This window comes from Pan paniscus, chromosome 3 (genome assembly GCF_029289425.2).
Source record: "Pan paniscus chromosome 3, NHGRI_mPanPan1-v2.0_pri, whole genome shotgun sequence".
In the NCBI taxonomy this organism is placed as follows: Eukaryota; Metazoa; Chordata; class Mammalia; order Primates; family Hominidae; genus Pan; species Pan paniscus.
In genome coordinates, this window is record NC_073252.2 from 26587705 (window position 1) to 26611842 (window position 24138).

The 24138-nt window shown below is 41.8% G+C and overlaps 1 protein-coding gene across 10 annotated transcripts in view; it reads left to right on the forward strand.

The window, feature by feature from the left end:
- RBPJ (recombination signal binding protein for immunoglobulin kappa J region) overlaps positions 1–24138 on the forward strand; it is a 115938-nt gene that overhangs the window by 13934 nt on the left and 77866 nt on the right. Inside the window, exon 1 of one of the 10 annotated variants that reach the window (XM_034958396.4) lies at positions 9803–9887. The exons of 7 other annotated variants lie outside the window; for them this stretch is intronic. The gene's annotated coding sequence lies outside the window, so the exon portion shown is untranslated. Of the gene's footprint in view, positions 1–9802; positions 9888–11414; positions 11431–24138 lie in introns of those variants that run through there. 2 more of the 10 variants (XM_057302050.2, XM_057302045.2) reach the window with 2 other exon arrangements.

Sequence of the window (24138 nt, forward strand, 5' to 3'; positions counted from 1 at the left end):
CTCATCCTCCTGAGTACCTGAGATTACAGGCATGCATCATTGTGCCTGGCTTAATTTTATTTATTTCTTGGGATAGGATCTTACTGTGTCACCCAGGCTGGAATACAGTGGCAAAATCACAGCTCACTGTAGCCTCGACCTCCCAGGCTCAAGTGATCCTCCTGCCTCAGCCTGCCAAGTAGCTGGGACTACAGGCTTGCACTACCATGCCTGCCTAATTTTTATTTTTATTGTAGAGACAGGGTCTCCAACACCTGGGCTCAAGCGATCCTTCTGCCTTGGCCTCCCAAAGTGCTGGAATTATAGTTGTGAGCCACTGTACATGGCTCGGACATAATTTTTAAAATAATTTTGTCAGGGCATCCCTGGGATGTTGTTCTATCAGTTAATCCAACTTTTCTGCCTTTTTTTTTTTTTTTTGATGGAGTCTCGCTCCGTCGCCCAGGCTGGAGCGCAGTGATGCTATCCTGGCTCACTGCAACCTCTGCCTCCCAGGTTCAAGCAGTTCTTCTGCCTCAGCCTCCCGAGTAGCTGGGATTATAGGCGCCCACCACAATGCCCAGCTAATTTTTGTATTTTTAGTAGAGGTGGAGTTTCACCACGTTGGCCAGGTTGGTTTCGAACTCCTGACCTCAAGTTGATCTGCCTGCCTTGGCCTTCCAAGGTGCTGGGATTACAGGAATGAGTCACCATGCCTGGCCCAACTTTTCTGCTTTGTATTTTCTCTTTTTTTTTCTAATATTCCTTTTTCGCCTACAGACCAATTTTTAGGTTTTTAAATTCTGTATACATCCTGTGTGGCCTTGGGCAAGTTACTTAATTGCATTGCAACTTAAGTTTTCCCTTTTGTACAAAGGAGAGCATACATGAGAATTCTTCTGAGGATCAAACGTGTGTATGCAAAGGGGCTGCAAGACTAGTCCTGGTCTATAAGGATTGCTTAACGTCCGTTTCCTTTCTTAACTCAAGCTACTGCCATGTCTTTTATTCATCTCTTGACTTGGTCTTGTTTTTATTTTCCCTTATGCTTACATATTAAAACCTGATTTTCACCCCAGGCCATCAGTAAATAACCTCCTTTTACCAGACCCCCAAACCTCATTTCAGTCATCAGCCTATTTCATTTTTCTGCATCTTGTGTTTTGTTTTGTTATGTTATGTCTTTATTCTTGACTAACAAGCTACTATCTCCACTTCTTGATTATTCCATCTTCTCTTTGCTACTTCTCTTCCAATCTTAAGTATTGTGATTTGCAGTTTTTGTCTTCCTCTTGCTGTATTCTTTGACTTTATGTCTGTGTCATTAGTGTGGATGTTTAGATTCGCATTTTAAAAATTCCTACTGGTTGTTCTGCAGGCTCATTAAACTTGCCTTTTCCAAAACAACTTGTTCTTTTTACCACCTGTATCTGTGATACCATCCTATAAAATAGACTTGATATCTGTTATAGTGCTGTTGTCCATCTGGCTGCCACAGGTAAACGTTAACTTCAGTAACTTCCTTATTTCCTCCCACTATCAGTTTTTCTTATTTTCTTCTTATTATTATTATTGTTTTTGAGATGAAGTTTTGCTCTGTCACCCAGGCTGGAGTGCAGTGGCGTGATCTCGGCTCACTGGAACCTCCGCCTCCCGGGTTCAAGTGATTCTCCTGCCTCAGCCTCCTGAGTAGCTGGGACTACAGGCGTGTACCACCACGCCCGGCTGATTTTTTGTATTTTAGTAGAGACAGGGTTTCACCATGTTGGCCAGGATGGTCTCGATCTCCTGACCTCGTGATCCACCCGCCTTGGCCTCCCAAAGTGCTGGGATTACAGGTGTGAGCCACCGTGCCCGGCCTGCATCCATTATTTCTTATCAGATATTCTGCGTTCTCTTCTTTTTGCTCGCTGCCATTGCCTTACTCTCCAGGCTGCTTCATCTCATAGTTAGACTATTGTCACAGCCATGTCAACTTCCCCAGCCCACATATGCTTACTTCTTTTTTTTTTTTTTTTTTTGAGCCGGAGTCTGGCTCTGTCTCCCATGCTGGAGTGCAGTGCTGCGATCTCGGCTCACTGCAGCCTCCACCTCCTGGGTTTTACGCCATTCTCCTGCCTCAGCCTCCTGAGTAGCTGGGACTACAGGCATGCACCACCTACGCCCGGCTAATTTTTTTTGTATTTTCAGTAGGGATGGGGTTTCACTGTGTTAGCCAGGATGGTCTCGAACTCCTGACCTTGTGATCCACCCGCCTCGGCCTCCCAAAGTGCTGGGATTACAGGCATGAGCCACCACGCCCGGCAATGCTTACTTCTTTAGTCTGTAGTTTTGGTGTTTGTTCTGCATGTGAGTATTTGGGGGTTTGTAGGGGGACCTGGTCACCTAATTTTGTTGTAAATGGTGCCCACAGATTTTGATTTTGCTATCTTAGTTATGGCTCTTTTATGTGGGAGAGATTGGAAAGCTATGCTGCTGCCAGTGTTACCCTAAAATCCTGTCTAAATATCATCAGACAAATACATATTAATTGTAGGCTAAATCGATGCAAAGTGAGTAAGACAGTTCGCTAGATCCCAGCTCCCAGAGATATGCATGCATGTTTACAATGGAGTAAATTTCCTTCCAAACTCTAGTTCTTTTCTTGACATGCTCATGTCTGTTTCTTGCATTGAGAAAGGAAGAGTTATGGTTACTATTTCTATGAAAGATTATTTAGAGATCTAGGTACTGTGGCTTGTAATCCCAGCCATCCCAGAGGCTGAGGTGGAAGGATTGCTGGATGGCAGATTTGGAGGCTGAGGAAGGATAGCTGGAGATTAGGAGTTGGAGACCAGTCTGGGCAACATAGGAAGACCCCATCTCTTAAAACAAAACAAAACAAAACAAGTGTTGCGTGTGTCTGTAGTCCTACCTACTTGGGAGGCTGAGGCTGGAGGATCACTTAAGCCCAGGAGTTTGAGATTGCAGTGAGCTATGATTAAACCACTGCACTCTAGCATGGGTGGTAGAGCAAGACCTTGTTTCTTTACCAAAAAAAAAAAAAAAAAAAAAAAAAATTTCTTTAGAAATTTAAGTAAGCTTTTGATGTTTTCACATACATTAAAGGATATGGGTAGGTTTTTCTCTTTAAAACACTGTATACGTAGTTTTTTTCTCCTGATAACAAAAATAACAAAATATAAAAAGGAAAAAACATAATTCTACCAAAACACATTAACATTTTAAGGTATATTTATCCTTTCAAAGTTAAAAATAACTTTTACCACCTCCCTAAATTATAAATATATTGTAAAAAAGCCTAAATGGTAGCGTAGTGCTTCCTTGCTTCTGCCCCTGATGGTCTTTGTTTAGCGTTTTTTGTTTGTTTGTTTGTTTTTTGAGACTGAGTCTCGCTCTGTCGCCCATGGGCGATCTCTGCTCACTGCATCCTCCGTCTCCCGGGTTCAAGCGATTCTCCCGCCTCAGCCTCCTGGGTAGCTGGGATTACAGGCGACAGCCACCATGCCCAGCTAATTTTTTTTTTTTTTTTTTTTTTTAAATAAAGACAGGGTTTCACCCTGTTGGCCAGGGTGGTCTTGAACTCCTGACTTCAGGTCGTCCTCCTGCCTTGGCCTCCCAAAGTGCTGGGATTACAGACGTGAGCCACCGCACCCAGCCTGTTTAGTGTTTGATGCATAGTATTTTTTAGATGGCTATTGAATAAATGTAAATGCTTACATAATCTTTTCTAATCTTGTTCTTCTATCTGTCCGTCCTCCTTTCCTCTACATAAATTGAATTATACCGGCCGGGCGCGGTGGCTCACGCCTGTAATCCCAGCACTTTGGGAGGCCGAGGCGGGCGGATCACGAGGTCAGGAGATCGAGACCATCCTGGCTAACACGGTGAAACCCCGTCTCTACTAAAAATACAAAAAAATTAGCTGGGCGTGGTAGCGGGCGCCTGTAGTCCCAGCTACTCGGGAGGCTGAGGCAGGAGAATGGCGTGAACCCGGGAGGCGGAGCTTGCAGTGAGCCGAGATCGCGCCACTGCACTCCAGCCTGGGCGACAGAGCGAGACTCCGTCTCAAAAAAATAAAAAAAAAAAAAAAATAAATAAATAAAATAAATTGAATTATACCAATTCAGCAGCATATTGTTCTTCTTGTTGGTTGGGTGGTTAAACAGTATCTCTTCCGTAGCTCTGGCTATCCATAGGTGTGGCTCCCCATGCTTACTGGCTGCTTTGAGGTTGTTTCCAACTTTTTATTTTTTTATACTGCTGCCACAAACATATCTGTGCATGTGTGAAGGTAACCAATATCTTGATACCTTTAAGTGGAATCACTGTTTTTTCCATGAGGTTATTGGCCATTTGTATTTTCCTTGTGAAATATATACTTATAATTCTTTATCCTTTTTTTTTTTTTTGAAGGACAGGGTCTCACTCTGTCACCCAGGCTGGAGTGCAGTGCTACAGTCATAGCTCACTGCAGCCTCAACTTCATGGGCTCAGGCAATCCTCCTCCCTCACCCTCCCCAGTAGCTGAGACCACAAGCATGTGCCACCAGGCTTGGCTAATTTTTAAGTTTTTGATAGAGAGAGCAACTCACCACGTTGCCCAGGCTGTCTATTCATTTATGTCTTTTCTCATTTTGTATATAAGCACTTTTATTTTCCACATATTACTTTTGTCAATTCTATGGTTTTTTCCCTAGTTTTTCATTTGTCATTCATTTTTATTTATTTTTTGTCATACAGGAGTTAAAATTTTTAGGTAGTCAGATTTGTAGTTTTTCTTTTGGCTTTGTGTTTTTTTGTTTTTTTTTTTTTCATCTTCCTCACCCTAACATTATGGAAACATTCTTATATGTTTTTTTCTTTCTTTCTTTTTTTTTTTTTTTTGAGATGGAGTGTTGCTCTGTTGGTAGGCTGGAGTGCAGTGGCGCAATCTCGGCTCACTGCAACCTCCGCCTCCCGGATTCAAGCAATTCTCCTGCCTCAGCCTCCCGAGTAGCTGGGACTACAGGTGTGCGCCACCATGCCCAGCTAATTTTTGTATTTTTAGTAGAGACAGGGCTTCACCATGTTGGCCAGGATGGTCTCAATCTCTTGACCTCGTGATCTGTCCACCATGGCCTCCCAAAGTGCTGGGATTACAGGCGTGAGCCACTGCGCCCGGCCTCATGTTACATGTATTTTTCTTCCATGTGCTCTTTTATAGTTTAAAAATCGATGTATCTCTTTAACCCTTCTGGAAGTTTGGCTTTTTTGTTTGTTTTGGTGTGTGTTACATAATGTAGGCTCTAACTTTTTTTTTTTTTTTTGAGATAGAGTCTCACTCTGCCTCCCAAGCTGGAGTGCAGTGGCACGATCTTGGCTCCCTGAAACCTCCGCCTCCCAGGTTTAAACAGTTCTCTGCCTCAGCCTCCTGAGTAGCTGGGATTACAGGTGCCTGCCACCCTGCCCGGCTAATTTTTGTATTTTTAGTAGAGATGGGGTTTCACCATCTTGGCCAGGCTGGTCTTGAACTCCTGACCTCGTGATCCACCTGCCTCGGCCTCCCAAAGTGCTGGGATTACAGGTGTGAGGCCTGGCAAAGTTGGGTGTGTGTGTGTGTGTTTGGAGACAGAATCTCACTCTGTCTCGATCTCAGCTCACTGCAGTCTCAACCTCCTGAGTAGTTGGAACTACAGCTGTGCGCCACCATGCCTGGCTAATTTTTTGTATTTTTTTTAGAGACGGGGTTTTGCCATGTTGCCCAGGCTGATCTGGACCTCCTGGTCTCAAGCCGTCTGCCCACCTTGGCCTCCCAAAATGCTGGGATTACAGGTGTGAGCCACTGTGCCAGCCTTATATTATATTTTTATATTGTGTGTTTCAAATATAATCTGTTACTTGAATGTGGTGTTTAGTACCCAGGAGGTCTCTAGTTGCGTTCAGACCTTGCCATAGTTTGGTGAGGGAGGTAGTATTACCTTGTTTTACAGAAACTAACCAAGTTTACCTGCGAGTTGGTAGGAGAATTGGAATTCAAACCCGTATCTCCAGATTTCAATTTCGTTGTTAACAGTCCGGGGCTCATGCCTGTAATCCCAGCACTTTGGGAGGCCAAGGCGAGCTGATCACTTGAGGTCAGGAGTTCGAGACTAGCCTGGCCGACATGGTGAAACCCCATCTCTACTAAAAATACAAAAATTAGCTGGGTGTGATGGTGGCCGCCTGTAATCCCAGTTACTCGGGATGCTGAGGCAGGAGAATCACTTGAATCTGGGAGGCCGAGGTTGCAGTGAGCTGAGATCGTGCCACTGCCCTCCAGCCTGGGTGACAAAGTTAGACTCTGTTTCAAAAAACAAACGAACAAAAAAAACCTCTGTAACATACAGTGTGTAAAAGTAACACTCCAAATCAGTGAGAAAAAGAGCATTCAAAAAGTTACATTAGAACACTTCTGGTCAGGCAGTGGCTCATGCTTGTTATCCCAGTACTTTGGGAGACCAAGGTGGGCGGATCACCTGAGGTCAGGAGTTTAAGACCAGCCTGGCCAACATGGTGAAACCCTGTGTCTACAAAAATACAAAAATTAGCCGGGCATGATGGCGGCTGCCTGTAATACCAGCTACTCGGGAGGCTCAGGCAGGAGAATTGCTTGAACCCGGGATGCGGAGGTTGCAGTGAGCTGAGACCACGCCATTGCGCTCCAGCCTGGGTGACAAAGCAAGACTCCGTCTAAAAAAAAAAAAAGAACATTTCATTCATTCATTCAGCAAATACCTATTGAGTACATACTACTTACCAGTACTATATGCTAGTAGTAAAGACAAAATTTTAAAAGTAATTAACATGTTAGAAGGTGATGCATGCAACTGAGAAAAATAAAACAGGGAAAGGGTATAAAAGGTGGAATAAAAAGCAGGCAAGATGGTCAAGGAAGGCCTCACAGAGGTGATATCTGAGAAAGACGTGGAGGGAGGAAGAGATTGCTGTGGGTATGTGGGAGAACAGCGTTCCACACAAAAGGAATAACACCTGCCAGGTTGGAGCAGAGTAGTAAGAGGAAGAACAGTAAGAGCTGAAGTCAAGGATAAAACGGTGGTCCAAAATGTACAAGGTTTTAGACAAAGAGGAACTTAGTTTTTATTTTGAGATGAGTAGCTACTGCACGATCTTGAGAAGGATCTCTCAAGCAACTTTACTGAGAACAAGAGCAGAGCTAAAGAAAAGTTAAGAGGATTCTGCAACAATTCAAGGTAGAGATGATGCTGATAGTAAGAAATGCAACATATTGGGGCCGGGCGGGGTAGCTCACGCCTGTAATCCCAGCACTTTGGGAGGCTGAGGTGGGTGGATAATGAGGTCAGAGGACTGAGACCATCTTGGCCAACATGGTGAAACCCCATCTCTACTAAAAATATAATAAATTAGCTGGGCGTGGTGGTGGGCACCTGTAATCCCAGCTGCTTGGGAGGCTGAGGCAGGAGAATCGCTTGAACCCGGGAGGCGGAGGTTGCAGTGAGCTGAGATCACGCCACTGCACTCCAGCCTGGCAACAGAGTGAGACTCCGTCTCAAAAAAAAAAAACAAAAAAAAGAAAGAAAGAAAGAAAGAAAGAAATGTAGCATGTGAAAGCCTTGAAAAAATAGTGTCATAAAGGAAAAAAATCATTTTAGATGTGCTAGTTTGAAATGCTTTTTAGACGCCCAAGAGGAAATGTCTTTTGAGACAGCTGGATATAAAGTTTGGAGTTTAGAAAAGAGGTCAAGGCTGGGAATAAAAATTTGGGAGTCATCAACATATTAATAGTAGTTAAAGCCATAATCATCAAGATCTGTGTTGGTGGCAACGTAATGCTAAAACCCAGGGGCTACATTCTGGACACTCCAAAGTTTAAATGTGGTGAAATGAGAAAACACTACAAAGGAGACTGAGAAAGAGGTGCCAGTGGGGTAGGAAGGAAAACAGGAGTGTAGTATCCTAGAAGTCAAATAAAGAAGATGGCTCAACAAGAAGGGAGTGATCCAGTCAGATAACATGTGGTAAAAGACAGCTGACCACTGGCTGGCTGCAGTGGCTCATGCCTGTACTCCCAGCACTTTGGGAGGCTGAGGCAGGCAGATCACTTGAGGTCAGGAGTTCGAGACCAGCCTGTCAACATAGTGAAACCCTGTCTCTACTAAAAATACAAAAATTAGCTGGGCATGGTGCTGTGCTCCTGTAATCTGAGCTACACGAGAGGCTGAGACAGAAGAATCACTTGTTACCTGGAGGTGGAGGTTGCAGTGAGCCGAGATTGCACCACTGCACTCCACCCTGGGTGACAGAGTGAGACTCCATCTCAAAAAAACAAACAAACAAAAACAAAACCAAACAAAACTGACCACTACATTTAGCTGCGTGGAGGGAACTTTTAAGTTTTGTTGAAGTGATGGAGACAAAACCTAAATGGAGTGGGAGAGAAATTGGAGACAGAAAGAACCCTTCAGAGGTCTGTTGTAAAAGGATGCAAAGAAACAGGGAACTAGAAGGGATTGTGGGGTCCAAAGGAGAAATACCAGCACGTTTGTATGTTGTCAATAATGTTTCAGTAGAAAGGTAAAAATTGAGACAAGAGAGAAGAAAGGGTAGCTGGCTAGTCCAACATCCTAGCATAGCCAAGAAGGGATGGGACATAGTGCAAAACTAGGCTGCCCAAAGCAGAGTTCTCACAGTGGCTTGCAAAATTCAGCAGGCGTCAGAGTCACCTGGAGGGCTTGCTGAAGCACAGATGGTTGGACCCCATCTCCAGAGTTTCTGACACAAAAGGTCTGCAGTGGAACTCCAAGAATTTGCGTTTCTAGCAAGTTCCCGGATGATTCTATTGCTGCTGGTCCAGAAACCTCATTTTGAGAACCACTGCTCTGTATCAAAAGGAGGGAAGACAGAAAAGATGAGTATATACATTAGTACAAATGCTGAACACCTGGGTTATCAAAAAAAAAAAAAAAAAGGGAATGTGGTGTTTAGTAGCCAGGAGGTCTCTAGTTGCATTAGACCTTGCCATCGTTTGGTGAGGGAGGTAGTATTATCTTGTTTTACAGAAACTTAACCAAGTTTACCTGCTAGTTGGTGGGAGAAATGGAATTCAAACCTGTATCTCCAGATTTCAGTTCCATTGCTGCTTTGTAGCATGAACATCTGCTAGCGATAGTGTAATTTAGTATGTGGTGATCCTACTAGCATTTCCCCTCCTCATTCCTTTCTCCCATGCGTGGTTAACTTAGTCATCTGACAACACATGATTGAGTGTGCTCACTAACCAGACAAGCCTCTCAGTCCAGGCAGATTATAGATCTGAGGCAGGAGAGTAAAGTTGAACAGGGAATAGGTTTATGTGGAATTTTTTTTGTCTCCCTGTTTCACTATACAATTTTGGAAGAAGGGTTTGTGCAAAAAACACAGGTTGCTAGTCATGAAACACATTCTGTTCACCACTAATTAATTTGGGTAGTATCTCTGCTTCACTTTTCTTCAGTGTAATGGTATCTCTGACATGCTAGGGAGCTTAGGAAAATGGTTCTAGCATTATATAAATGACAGGTATTGCTATTAACAATGACTCAAGATTCTCTTGTTTTTCGGTATTCTACATGTCATCCATTCTTTCTATTATACTGGAGTACTTTTGTTTTATGTAAAACTGTTGTATAAATGTCATTTTAAAGTCTCTGCTGTCAAATTTTGTTGTTATTCTAAGACAGCAGCTGTGGATGTGGCTTAAAAACTGATGAGTTTCTACAATGATGAGCCTTTATGGAGCAATGAAAGGCTGCTTATAAATTGTAGCCACACTTGCAATGAATTCTGTGTTTGTTATTGTGAATCCCTAAGGGTGACTGTTTTTTCAGCAGGGCGAGTTAGGACGGCACAAACTGAGAGTTTCTGTTCTGGTAATCTTTACTTCTTATGACTTTAAGGAATTTGGAATATTTTTGCTTGACTGTTGTAATGAATCTCTAAACATATTATTTGGATATGTGGGAAGGTAAATTGTAAGATATGTTATAGACGTGGTTTCTGTCATCAAATATTTTTGCTCACAGTAGCTACTGTGTGTAATAGCATTTATAGATGATGCTTTACCTCTAGTTACTGCCTCAAGATATAAATATTGGGTTATTTGAAGCTACATATTTCCAGCTTATACATATGAATAGTTTAAGGCATAGTGTATGTACCCACTTTTATTTCAGAAAAATACAGGTTGTTTGTTAGTTTATTGTTTTTTTTTGAGATAGAATCTCGCGCTGTTGCCCAGGCTGGAGTGCAGTGGTGTGATCTCAGCTCACTGCAACTGCCACCTCCTGGGTTCAAGCGATTCTTGTGCCTCAGCCTCCCGAGTACCTGGGATTACAGGTGTGTGTCACCATGCCTGGCTAATTTTTTTGTACTTCTTTCTTTCTTCTTTTTTTTTTTTTTTGTGACAGAGGTTTGCTCTTCTTGCCCAGACTGGAGTGCTATAGTGTGGTCTTGGCTCACTGCATCCTCCACCTCCCGGGCTCAAGTGATTCTGCTGCCTCAGCCTCCCAGCTAGGTGGGATTACAGGCGCCCGCCACCACACTCGGCTAATTTTTGTATTTTTAGTAGGGAGAGGGTTTCACCATGTTGGCCAGGCTGGTCTTGAATTCCTGGCCTCAAGTGATCCACCTGCCTTGGCCTCCCAAAGTGCTGGGATTACAGGCCTGAGCCACTGCCCCCAGCCTGTACTTTTTAGTAGAGATGGCATTTTGCCATGTTGGCCAGGCTGATCTTGAACTCCTGGCATCAAGTGATCCGCCAACCTCAGCTCCCAAAGTGCTGGGATTACAGGTGTGAACCACCACACCTAGCCAGGAATATGGTTTTAATATGTTATTGAGACATATAGCTAACTATAATTATTTTTTATTTTTTATTTTTTTGAGACGGAGTCTGGCTCTGTCACCCAGGCTGGAGTGCAGTGGCGTGATTTCGGCTCACTGCAAGCTCTGCCTCCCGGGTTCCCGCCATTCTCCTGCGTCAGCCTCCCGAGTAGCTGGGACTACAGGCGCCTGCCATCACGCCCGGCTAATTTTTTTGTATTTTTAGTAGAGATGGGGTTTCACCATGTTGGCCAGGATGGTCTGGATCTCCTGACCTCGTGATCCCCCCGCCTCAGCCTCCCAAAGTGCTGGGATTACAGGCGTGAGCCACCGCGCCCGGCTGCTAACTATAATTATTAAAAGTAGTTTTACTCAGAAAGACATCACCTGGAGCTGACCTACAAATAATAAGGGAGATGTGGTAATTTTTTAATCAAAATATACCTAGAAGATAAATTTCTCAAAATAATCCTAGGAAATGTCTTTTAAAGCAGAAGAGAAAAAAGGAAGGGTGGAATAGCAACAATGGAAACAAATGAGGAATCCTGCTCCCCACCCCACCTCAAAGCCCACTGTATATGTGGGGTTATGGTCAGTATTTCTGGTGTTAGAGTGTATATTTGCAAATCTCCGAACTGTTTATATGTATGAATCTCATCATAATAGATTCACATTCTTCTTAAAGGCAATGCTTAACATGTTTCCTGATCATAAGATGTTCATATTGAAGATTTTAAAAAAATACAGGTTGAATGTGCTGCTTAAAATGAGCTGCTGCTTTATTTTTAAACATTAAAAAAATTTTGTTAAATTTAGTCTCGTTCTTCCTACAAAAGAGCTTAAACTTTGACAGTAACAGCTGTTCTTTTGTGTGGGACATGTTTTCATGAGGATTTTTGTGCACATTAAAAATAACCATTTTTGTGAATCGTAGTTATTATTCATAGTCACTTTATAAGAGATATAAAGGTTTTCCAGTGAGTTACTTCTGATTCATAACCAAATTATAGCAGAGCAGATGTAGACTACCAGTGGAATAATTAGCCAAAAAATATTAGGGGGCTAGAGATCTCTTTGTGTAACATTTAACTTTAATTTCTTGGACAGCTTATATGAATAATTAAAGTGTTGAGGCAGTTAAAATTTATTTTCCTCTCTTGGGATTTCCCAGTTGTCATAGATAGCTGTAGTCACTAGGGAAGTAGAAATATTATTTCCAGCAAACAGATGGCTTTCCTAGTATTGGTCCCCAAAAGCGCCTACTGAGGTTTGTGTTTCTGTTGGATGATTTCCTAATCACACCAACTCAGTATACTTTTGAAAGATCACACCTGGTAACAGAATATGATGTAAATATTAATATGACTTAGTGAACTTGAGAGCATCCAAAATTGTAAGTTTTATAGTTCCTACATCCCTGGGGAGAGTAGTCTGTCCAATGAGAGGAATCGCCTGGTAGCTAGTACTTTACTTTTCTTATCACAAGTCCCCTTTCTGCCTCAGTTGTACTCTCAGGGATTCCCAAGCTGCTACTTCTGCTTTTTAACTCTCATTAACTCTGTCATCTACGTGCTATTTTCATCTCTGCTTAGTCAGATGACTACCCCATCCCGTACTTTGAGGCATTGGTAGGTTTTTGTTAGAATTAAGGATAGGATTCTATTATGTATGGGGAAGATTTTCAGAGAATACAGTGATGCTGGGGCTTAAAATGACAAAATCACATCTTTTCTAAGCTCTATAATGAAGCTTTTTTGGAGATTTCACTTGTTACTAATCTTTCTCTTTTTAAAATGTCTGTTTTTCTTCTCCCATTGGAAATTAAAACACACACACACACACACACAAACACAAATTGGGAATCTACATGTATATTTATGCTAGTGAAATTTCAAAAATAGTCAAGTATTAGTGAAGCGGCCACATTGTTGGAGTAAATACTTGGGGGTTCATCATCTCACTCCCGAAAAATTTAGGACATGGACATGCGCGAGGAGTTCAGGAGTGGAGGTTTAATAGGCAAAAGAAAGAGAAAGAGAAAGGAAAACAGCTTTCTCTCTAGTGAGAGAGAGGGGACTTCCAGAGAGGAAAAGACTGGCGACTGCGGATGTACTGGATTTTATAGTCAGATTGGAGGAGGGGATATCTGATTTACATAGGGCTCACAGATTGGTTGGGTCAGGTATGACGTTTACAGCGGGGAAGGCTGGCTGCCTAATCTTATTATGCAAGTAAACTTTCCCCTTGGCAGGTGCCATCTTATCTACTCCTTACTGTACACATGGCTGACAGAGAAGGGAAGATGGAGCTGCTATCTTGAACATGATTGGCACAACTGCTGACATATATGTCTGTAGCTCGATTTTACAGTCTGCTCTTTGTGAGAAAGGAAAATGATTTGGGACTGCTTTTCATTAAAAGGAAAACCTTACTGAGGACTTCCATACCTTCACTATCTGCCTAAGTAATATCTTCTTAACTCCTTTATCATTAGGATTCTAAAAACAGGCTGTATTGGCTGGGCGCTGTGGCTCAGGACGCCTGTAATCCCAGCACTTTGGAAGGCCGAGGCGGGTGGATCACCTGAGGTCAGGAGTTTGAGACCAGCCTGGCCAATGTGGTGAAACCCTGTCTCTACTAAAAATACAAAAATTAGCTGGGCATGGTGGCATGCATCTGTAGTCCCAGCTACTTGGGAGGCTGAAGCAGGAGAATCACTTGAACCCGGGAGGCGGAGGTTGCAGTGAGCCGAGATTGCGCCACTGCACTCCAGTCTGGGTGACAGAGCGAGACTCCATCTCAAAAATAAAAATAAAAAATAAAAATAAAAATAAAAATTTGTCAAGAAGGAAAAAAATTCTGATGCTCTACACGTGTTGCCAGGGGAACAGTGGCACTATTTGTTGAAATGAGATGGCCTTGAGGTAAAAGGCACAGTAGAAGAGTTGAGTTAGTTTGGGGAGAAGATTTCGCTTCTGAACATGTCGACTTTGAGGTTCTTGTGAGAAAGCTAGATGAAGATATCCAGTGGCCAGTTATACGTGGCGATCCTGGAGCTCAAGAGAGAGAGGTCAGGGTCGGAAATGTGTACTTGAAGACTGGTAGATGCTAATTAGAACCTTGGGAGTGGGCAATATCTCTTGGATAGAGTTAGGCAGAGACAGACTTGGCAAGCACCAAAATTTAAGGAATGGGTAGAGGTATAGAAGAAATTAGAAGAAAACTGTTAGCAAACAAGGTAGAATAAAAGCCTCAATAGTAGAGCATTACAACAATGAAGACAGAGTTCTAGAAGGAGGTACACTGGTCAGTGGTGTCAAATGCTGCAGTGAGGGTGAGGTAAGTTTAAATGTTCATTGGATTTAGGATTTCAGAGACCCTGGCAAGAACTGGTGAGATCTTACTGTGGTTCAGGAGTTGAAGGTGAGGGAGTATGCAACTCTTTTAAGAGCAGTTCTTTTAAGAACATGGAGAGTGGGAGTGGAGCCATGGGTGTTAAGGTAGAGCTTTGAAGATGGAATAGGCTCGATATGTTTAGATGCTTATTGGAAGGAACACACGAAGAGGGAAGAGATGAAACTTTTATTGTTAACTCCTGTTGCTGCCTTTTCTGTAACCTTGTGCTGCTTCTCATGTGTTAATGAAAAGCCTGAATTAAAAGGGGGTTACTGAAAGTGGCACACATTCAGTAATTCTGTGACCAAGAGGACATTTACCAATTTGATTCTCTTTTAGAGTCTTTCTACATCTGCTGTTTCCTTTTTTTTTTCTTTTTCTTTTTCTTTTTTTTTTTTTAAGATGGAGTTTGGCTCTTGTTGCCCAGGCTGGAGTACAATGGCACCATCTCAGCTCACTGCAACCCCTGCCTCCCAGGTTCAAGTGATTCTCCTGCCTCAGCCTCCTGAGTAGCTGGGATTACAGGCACACGCCACCACGCCTGGCTAATTTTGTATTTTTAGTAGAGATGGGGTTTCACCACGTTGGCCAGGCTGGTCTCGAACTCCTGACCTCAGATGATCGACCTGCCTCAGTCTCCCAAAGTGTTGGGATTACAGGCCTGAGCCATCATCGTGCCCGGCCTGCTGTTTCATTTTAATCAGAAAAAATATTCTGTGTTTGTCTCCTGGAGGGGTGATGTTTGTGTTTTGATTGTTTCATGTTTTTGCTCAGTCCTTCTAATATTAAATGAGGTGATGGACTTGGTTTATTACTGTGAAGCCAAAGATATTACTTGTCTTTGGGATCTTTATCCATATACTACTGTAAGAGCTATGTGGCACATACATCAGTTTCTTTTTCTTTTCTTTTAACTGATTGCCTCTAGACTTTTGATTGCTTGCTCTTATCAGTAAGTAGAAAGTTAGCATGTACCCCAATATATGTGATTATCATATTGTACTGTACCAGTATACTGAAATATGTACATAAATTTGAAATGTTAAAAAGTATTTTGATAAAGATGAGGTAAGCAAAGCTTTTCACCTCAACAACAAAAAGTTTGGTTGTTTTTTGATTTTTGTTTTTTGTTTTTTTTTGTTTTTGAGACAAGGTCTCACTTTATCACTTAGAGTGGAGAGCAGTGGCATGATCATAGCTCACTGCAGCCTTGAACTCCTGAGGTCAAGCCATCCTTCTGCCCTAGTCTCCCAAGTAGATAGGAGTTACAGGCATGTGACATCATGGCCCACGAATTTTAAAAATTTTTTGTAGACACAGAGTCTCACTATGTTGCTCAGGCTGGTCTTAAACTCCTGACTTCTAGTTATCCTCCTACCTAGGCCTCCCAAAGTGTTGAGGTTACAGGCGTGAGCTACCATGCCTGGTCTGTAAACAAAGTTTTAAAGATGTTTTTAAAAGTTAATGGCAGGAACTCATTTTATCATCACAAGTTTGTGTGTGTGTGTGTGTGTGCGTGCGTGCGCACGCACTTGCCAGGCTCTAGAGTGCAGTGGCGTTCTCACAGCTCACTGCAGCCTTGACCCCGGGGGCTCAAGCCATCCTCCCACCTCACCCTCCTGAGTAGCTGGCACTACAGGTATGAGCCACCATGCCTGGATAATGTTTTTAAAATTTTTTTGTAGAGATGGTGTCTCGCTATGTTGCCCAGGCTGACCTCAAACTTCTGGACGCAAGTGATCCTCCCACCTCAGCGTCCCAAAGTGCTGGGATTACAAGCATGAGCCACCGTGCCTGGCCAATCTTCACATGTAGCTTTTAGTGAGAACAATGTGTTTAAATATCACTTCTTTTTATCTTTTTTATTTGAATATCACTTCTTTAATACTTTGCGATAGAGTCATTCAAAGGACTGGGTCCAAGTTCGTTTTATTTTGATATAAGTAAGTGATTTTCTTAGCTGAAAAGCTATTGTTTAAATGCCATGCTTAAGTGTTTTGATTTACAGACATGTCTACTAGGTAGCATACTACAGGCAGCTATTTGTCTTCACAGGAAAAGTAATTGATTTGGGGACCTTTTTGCATAGAGAAAATGAGTAACTCATCAAGTTTCACAACACTTTTACTTCTAAGTGCTTTACCAGGAGATAAACAGCAGACCTCCATGTGGTATAAGAGATTTTCATGGTTACTCTCTGTCTCATGATGATGTATTGTTTTATAAAAGTAACTGTCTATTACATCGGCAGTACTTTATGCCATTCTGCCTTTAATTTCTTCTGTTGCTAATGTAAGATGGAATGAATGAATGTCTTGTGTGATGGAATTTCAGTACACTTTCTACAGAAATTTGTTTTATTTCGGTTAAAGCAGCTACTTGCATAGCAGATAATGCTCTCACTGTTATTTCATAAAATGCTTTTATTAAAGAAGTCAGGAAGCTCCCTCCATGAAGACAGAGACCTTGTCTTTTTGTTCAGTGCTCTAGCTCTGAACCTACAAGAGTGCCTGTTGTGTAAGACATAATAAATTTTAACTGTGAAATGAATTTGTAGTTGAGAATGTTTTCCTGTAGATACTTTGTTACAAATTTTCATATTTCATTAAGAAGCCAGCAAAGACTATAAGCTAAGGTATATTAGAAAAATGGTTTGTACTACCAACTTTATGGCAAATTTCTCACACTAGGTAATTTTTCTAATACTAGTTTCCCCACTCTGCCCTATGATCCTCAACAGCTTTTTATGTGCTTATTTATACAGTAATTTGCTCACAGAAAAATACATTTTGGTTTATGTCTATATGATTCCCCAAGTCATATTTCAGTCTTTCTGCCATGACAGGAAGGACAAGTCTTTCCTCATGGTATTTGGCTACTTATCTTACACTATTATATAAAATAAACCTTAAAAGAGACATCTGAACATACGTAGTTAAATTTAGTGAAGTTTTCCAAAGTACTGAATTGAAAATTATGACTTTAAACCTTGCTCGGGACAAAAAACCTACAACCTATAGACATATGATAGGTGAACAGTTGATTAAAGGACATTAAGAGGTGAGGATGGAGGGCATATAAGGGAGATAACATTCTAGCAAGAAGAAACAGCAAATGTAAAGACCTGTAGGCAGAGTATGCCTGGATTAGATGTGGCATGTGAAGTAAAGACAGAATTCAAAGATGATTCCCTGGTTTTTGGCCTGAGCAATGGTAATTACAGGGTTGCCATCATTTAATATGGGAAACAAGTTTTAGGTATGAGGTTGTGAGATGAGGCTACATATAAATGAATGATTTGCTTTTATGGCTTCTGGATTTTGCATGGTGACAGGTTAAAACAAATCTCAGGTTAGCCAATTCTTGGTAGGAAACATGATTTTAACCCATTTATGCCATACGTTGCAAAATTTTTTTTGTGTGATAGCCTTGAGCAGTAGGATATAAATAACTCTCACAAGCTTAGCATTCCAATAATGGAACACTATATTATATACGTTATATATTATATACACTAAGTTTGGGTTACCTGAAAAAATTACTTGAGATTATTTTGCTCTACCTTAATATGCTTAATTACTATGCTAACTCCCAGGCCTATCCTGTGGATTTCAAAAGTATATGTGGAAACATTGTGTACATTAGTGCGTGATCTCTGACACTTGAGGAACATAGATACCTAGAATATTGAGATAGTAAAAGGGAATTAGGGAGTCCTGAAGGCAAATATTCATACTAACAGGAAGAAGACACAGAAGTTTTTGATCACATACTTAGGTCTCCAGGCATCACTTGAGAGAATTTTTCTGAGAATGCTTTGTTTATGTTTTGGTGGGGGGTGGGTGACTGGGTCTTGCCCTGTCGCCCAGGCTCAGCTCACGGCAACCTCTGCCTCGCAGGCTCAGGCAATCCTCCCACCTCAGCTTCCCGAGTAGATGGGACTACAGGTGTGTGCCACCACACCTGGCTAATTTTTGTATTTTTTGTAGAGAGAGGGTCTCACCATGTTGCCCAGGCTGGTCTTGAACTCAGGAACTCAAGTCTTCCGCCTGCCTTGGCCTCCCAGAGTGTTGGGATTACAGGCCTGAGCCACTGTCCCTGGCCTTGAGAATGGTTTTTATGTTACGAACAATACAGGACAATGGTATCTGTCAAAATAGCTGCTATATATTACTTGTTTTCTCTACAACTATGTATATCTTCCTGTATGAGCTTTCTGTTTTGATAGTACGTTTATGTACTTGGAAATATGTGCATGCCAAATAGGCCCCACTGCTAGTTTTATACAGGTTGTGCAGTAGGGTCACTTTCCATGGCTATTAACTTCTAGATGTTCTGTTAAGAAACAGTGTGTGCTCAGAGCTGCTTTGGGTCGGTGGGGAGGTGTGTGGTTATGGTGGGGAGTTCCCTTTCATACCTACTTTGGGATCACAGTGAACTGACATTGATCTTTGTGTATTTAAATTGTTTTCAATTCAGAGTAGCATTAATGTATACTCCTGCAGCCTTGTCCTAATGGTAGCAGTTTTAGCATTATTTTCTCTATATAGTGGGAGTTTACCTTACTGTCTTTGTCTTTTTGGGCTACTGTAACAGAATACCGTAAACTAGGTAGCTTATGAACAATAGAATTTATTTCTCATAGTCCAAGACTAAGGTGCCAGAAGATTCAGTGTCTGGTGAAGGTCCCTGCTGTGGTTCATAGATGGTGTCTTCTAGCTGTATCTACACATGGTGGAATAGGGGGTGAAGGATCTCTCTCAAGCCTCTTTTATAAGGACACTAATCCCATTCATGAGAGCTGTGCCTTTATGACCTAATCACCTCCCAAAGGGCTTCCCTCCTGATATTGTGACGTTAGGGGTCAGGATTTCAATATATCTCTTGTAGGGGGACACAAACATTCAAACCATAGCACTCACATCATTAAAAATTCAATCAAGGCTGGGTGTGGTGGCTCACACCTGTAATCCCAGCACTTTGGGAGGCCGAGGTGGGTGCATCACCTGAGGTCAGGAGCTTGAGACCTAGGAAGGAGAATCACTTGAACCTGGGAGGCGGAGGTTGCAGTGAGCCCAGATCGCACCATTGCACATCGGCCTGGGCCACAGAGTGAAACTGTGTCTCAAACAACAACAACAAAAACCTCAAACAAAATCAAACAAAATCTATCCGTGGCGTTCTGGTAGGACCATGGGTACTGAAGGTTCATAGGGCTTGTTTTGTCTAATGCCTGCAGAAGTCTGTTATACTGCCATGTAAGTTCTGGGAGGACATTGCTTCTTAGAGACCAGTTTCATTAAAATTAAAATCTAATCCAGCATGTAGCCTTCATCATTAGTCCATTGTTTTAGTAAGCTTTGTTTTTGTTTTCCAGCTTCTTATGTACCGGTAGCTTTGTTAAATAGTGGAAAGTGTAACAATTCCTAAAAAATCCATTGGAAAGGAAAGTATAGCAAAACCCGGTGGAAAGTGTAGCAATTTCTGAAGCTACTACATCAGCTACTACTTGCAACAAAGAAAGGCACTTGTATATTTTCAGCCTTTTTTCTTAAAATATTCACCTGTTGCTAAGGTTTTTTTCTTTAATCATGAAAGGTTTATTTCCAGTTGCTTCAAAACATTAATATGCTAGGAAAAATTGTCTATGAAGTAACATGATTTTCATTTATGTCAACCTCATTCCCCTATGCTGCCTATGCAGCAGATCACAGCAAGGAAACATACATTGTATCAGAACAAACTTTTTGTTTTGATTTGATTTGTTAAATGCATGCAGAGGCAGGTATTTGTTTTTGGGATCAGAGAGACCAGGCTTTGAATTCTGGTTCTGCCACTTAAATGTCTCTTCCTGCAAGTTACTTCACAACTTTAACCTCAGTTTGTGTGTCTATAAAATGTAATTATTATGCCTATCTCATAGGTTTGGTAGTAAATAAGTGAGATAATACATTTAAAATATTAGACAACCTTTTTATACTTCAAATATACTAATAAATCTTATTTGCAATTGTTCTTATAATTCACAGTATTCTTTTTTTTTTTTTTTTTGACAGAGTCTTGCTCTGTCACACCCAAGCTGGTGTGTAGTGGTGCGATCTTGGCTCACTGCAACCTCTGCCTCCTGGGTTCAAGCAATTCTCCTGCCTCAGCCTCCCGAGTAGCTGGGATTACAGGCACCCACCACCACGCCTGGCTAATTTTTTTGTATTTTTAGTAGAGATGGGGTTTCACCACATTGGTCAGGCTGGTCTTGAATTCCTGGACCTCAGGTGATCCGCCTGCCTTGGCCTCCCAAAGTGCTGGGATTACAGGTGTAAGCTACTGTGCCCTGCCACAGTATTCTTTTGTTTTTTTGTTTGTTTGTTTGTTTGTTTGTTTGTTTTTGGAGACAGAGTCTCGCTCTGTCCGCCCAGGCTGGAGTGCAGTGGCGTGATCTCGGCTCACTGCAAGCTCCCCCTCCCGGGTTCATGCCATTCTCCTGCCTCAGCCTCCCGAGTAGCTGGGACTACAGGCGCGTGCCACCATGCCCGGCTAATTTTTTGTATTTTTTAGTAGAGACGGGGTTTCACCATGTTAGCCAGGATTGTCTCGATCTCCTGACCTCGTGATCCACCCGCCTTGGCCTCTCCCAAAGTGCTGGGATTACAGGCCTGAGCTACCCCGCCCGGCCATATTCTTTAGATCATGAGATAATTTATACAGCCACCGGGGACTGTTTTCAGCAAGCTTAATGTTTTCATGTTACTTTTATATCCCGATTTTATTTAAATACAAAATATTTACTAGAAGGCAGGATTTTTGTTTCACCATCAAATATAGATCACAAGGAAAACATAAAAAATGTAGTAAATTAGCATTTTATATTTTTATTTATTGGCAAAAAGATTTCTGTTTTTTTTTTTTTTTTTTTTTTTTTTGAGACGGAGTCTTGCTCTGTTACCCAGGCAGTGCAGTGGTATGATCTCAGCTTATTGCCACCTCCATTTCCTGGGTTCAACCGATTCTCCTGCTTCAGCCTCCCAGGTAGCTGGGACTACAGGCTCCTGCCACCACACCCAGCTAATTTTTGTATTTTTAGTAGAGACCGGGTTTCTCCGTGTTGGCCAGGCTGGTCATGATCTCCTGACCTCAAATGATCGGGTCGCCTTGGCCTCCCAAAGTGCTGCAATTACAGGCATGAGCCACCATGCCTGGCCGGCAAAGAGATTTTACGTGGGAAACTGATCAAATAATTACAATATACAGAAACTGTAATTGTATTTAGATTATTGTGATGTAAAGGGGATACAGGCTTTTTTCCTTTGGGTACAAATAGAGATGGACTGTTTTCTATTTAAATACCATTAAAAATTTTTATACTTTTCTACTTTGCCTGTGACATGTAGTGGTTTTTCAGGCTTATATTCTCTCTTTCAGCTCAAAGCTCTCATTTAATGAAATAATTTGAAATAAAACTTGATTTAAAACTTGTTTTTCTTATTTGATTTAATATTGTCTCCTGCCGTATTTTTTTGGTCTTGTTTTCTCTTGTATAGGGTAGAGGGCAGTGGTGAGATCATGGCTCACAGCAGCCTCAACCTCCTAGACTCAAGCAGTCTTCCTACCTAAGCCACTGCCCACCTCCCCCTAATCCCCCAGGAGCTGGGACTATAGGTGTGTACCATATGGCCCGACTATATATATATTTTATTTTTTGTTGCCTAGGCTGTGTACTAACATTTTTATTCTGAAGTTAAATACATCCCATCTGTGAACTTGTCAAACATCATGCACTGAACTATTTTAAATTCTACTCAGGAGACATTTCTTAAAAACCTATTATAAGGCTAAGTGTGGTAGCTCACACCTGTAATCTCACAAGGCCAAGGTAGGATTGCATGTGTCCAGGAATTTGAGACCATCCTGGGCAACATAGCAAGACTTCATCTCTACCAAAAAAAAAAAAAAAAAAAAATGGGTGTGGAGGTGCATGTCTGTAGTCCCAGCCACACAGGAGGATCCCTTGAGCCCCAGGAGTTCAGGGCTGCAGTGGGCTATGATCTGTGCTACTGCACTCCAGCCTGGGCAACAGAGCAAGACCCCATCTCTTAAAACATCAAAACCCTAACCCCTCTCCTGCCAACAAAAAAGCCTCATTAACAGATAAGAACTTTGAACACCTTGAGTTATATAAAACGTAAGTGAAGACAGTCTGGCCCTTGATAGTTTGTGCCCCACTGGGGACTGCAGGTACACTCACACAAACTGTAAGGAAGAACACCATAGCTCATGTAACAGGCATTTCCCAAGGAGCATTGAGGTACACAAGAAGAGGGGATGGTTAATTCAGACTGGGGATTCCAGTGAAAGCTTCAGGAAGGGATTTCTTCTTCCACCTCTCAGTTTTAAACTTTTTAACTATGTTAGAGGAAGATGAATTCTGGAAATTTGGGGGCAAGAGATTTTGTTAAGGAATACCTGAGTACTGACTGTCCTCTGACCCTCCTGCCAATTCAGGATGTGGTTCTTGTTAGAGATGAATTTGTTCAAAAACCACGAGTGCCCATGTTGGTAAACATTCCTTTAATTGGAAGAAAACAGAACATCAATAGAAAGGTAAGCCTGAGTAGAGTCCCAGTAAGAATGTGGCTATTTTCTCACCTTTGCTAGAGCTGGACCTGCAGAGTGTGTCACTGGCAGCTGTGAGTACTTTTAGCTAGGGAGCTTGTGGCCTAGGTAAGTCTGCCAAGACAGGCTGCACATGCACTTGGGCTCTGTGTAGCTACTGCCATTCAGCTTAAGTTTTGTATCAGTAGCTAAGTGGAGTCAGAGCTAGATCAGGCCAAATAGACTGGGAGTGAGAAAGTAGGAGAGTGAATCTGTTTAGCTTCTTCCTGTCTGTTTGTAACCCATTTGAAATGTTGCACAAATTTCATTTCCTTCCCCAGAGATAACCACTGTTACAAATTTGAATATATTCTCCCAGACAAATTCTTTGTGTACTTAAAAATACATAAAAGTGTATAAATACAGTTTGGGTTTTCTTTATCTTTACTTTTAAAATTTATAATTCTTCTTTAGTTCTTTTCTTATCAGTGTATATTTAGGGTTGCCCCCCTCATAATTTTGTGTAGTATTCCATATCCATAATATAGTTGTAACAATATATTTAGCCAGTTCCCATTTGGTGCCCAACTAGATGTTTTTCTCTTTTAGAAACAACACTGCAGTGAATATCTTCGTGTCCTGTATGTTTGAGTATTTTTGTAGGACCAGACACTTAGAAGTGAAATTGCTAGTTGCAAAGATATGTGCAGTTATACTTTTGATAGATACTGCCAAGTTGTTCTTATGTTTCTTTTATCATATAGCAGTGTCTGAGAATCGATAGATATCATTCGAAGTTGGAAGGAAGAGGATTCCACATAGAGAAGTGTGCATACAAGCATGGAGGTAGCAGAGCCTGGTGGGGATGGTGAGGAAAAAGGGAGTAAAGAATCTGGTGTAGAGTATGGGAAGCAGAAGGGTCTTGTGAAGGTGAGCCCAAAAGGGTAGGTTAGATCAGACAAAAAAGTATTTTTTAATGTTTTGCTTAGAACTTTAAACTTGAAGAAACAGTGGAGCCCTTTGTAAAGGTTTTAAAACTAGAGCTTTATTTCAAGAAAATAGCTAGTGATAATTGTGAAGGCTAGGCTTTTGAGGATAGGTGATTGACTATAGGACTGTTACAGTGATCCTGTGCTGTAAGGAAGAACTTAATGAAGGCCGAGGCATTAGAAATAAAAGAAAGGCATCAAACTCAAGTAGTGTTACAGAGTTAAGATCAGTTTGTAAGACTTGGCTTAGGATGGGAAGGAAAATGGTTGAATGTTGTGGCTGTCTGGGAGGATGAGTAGTGCCACTTAACAAAGATAGAAATAG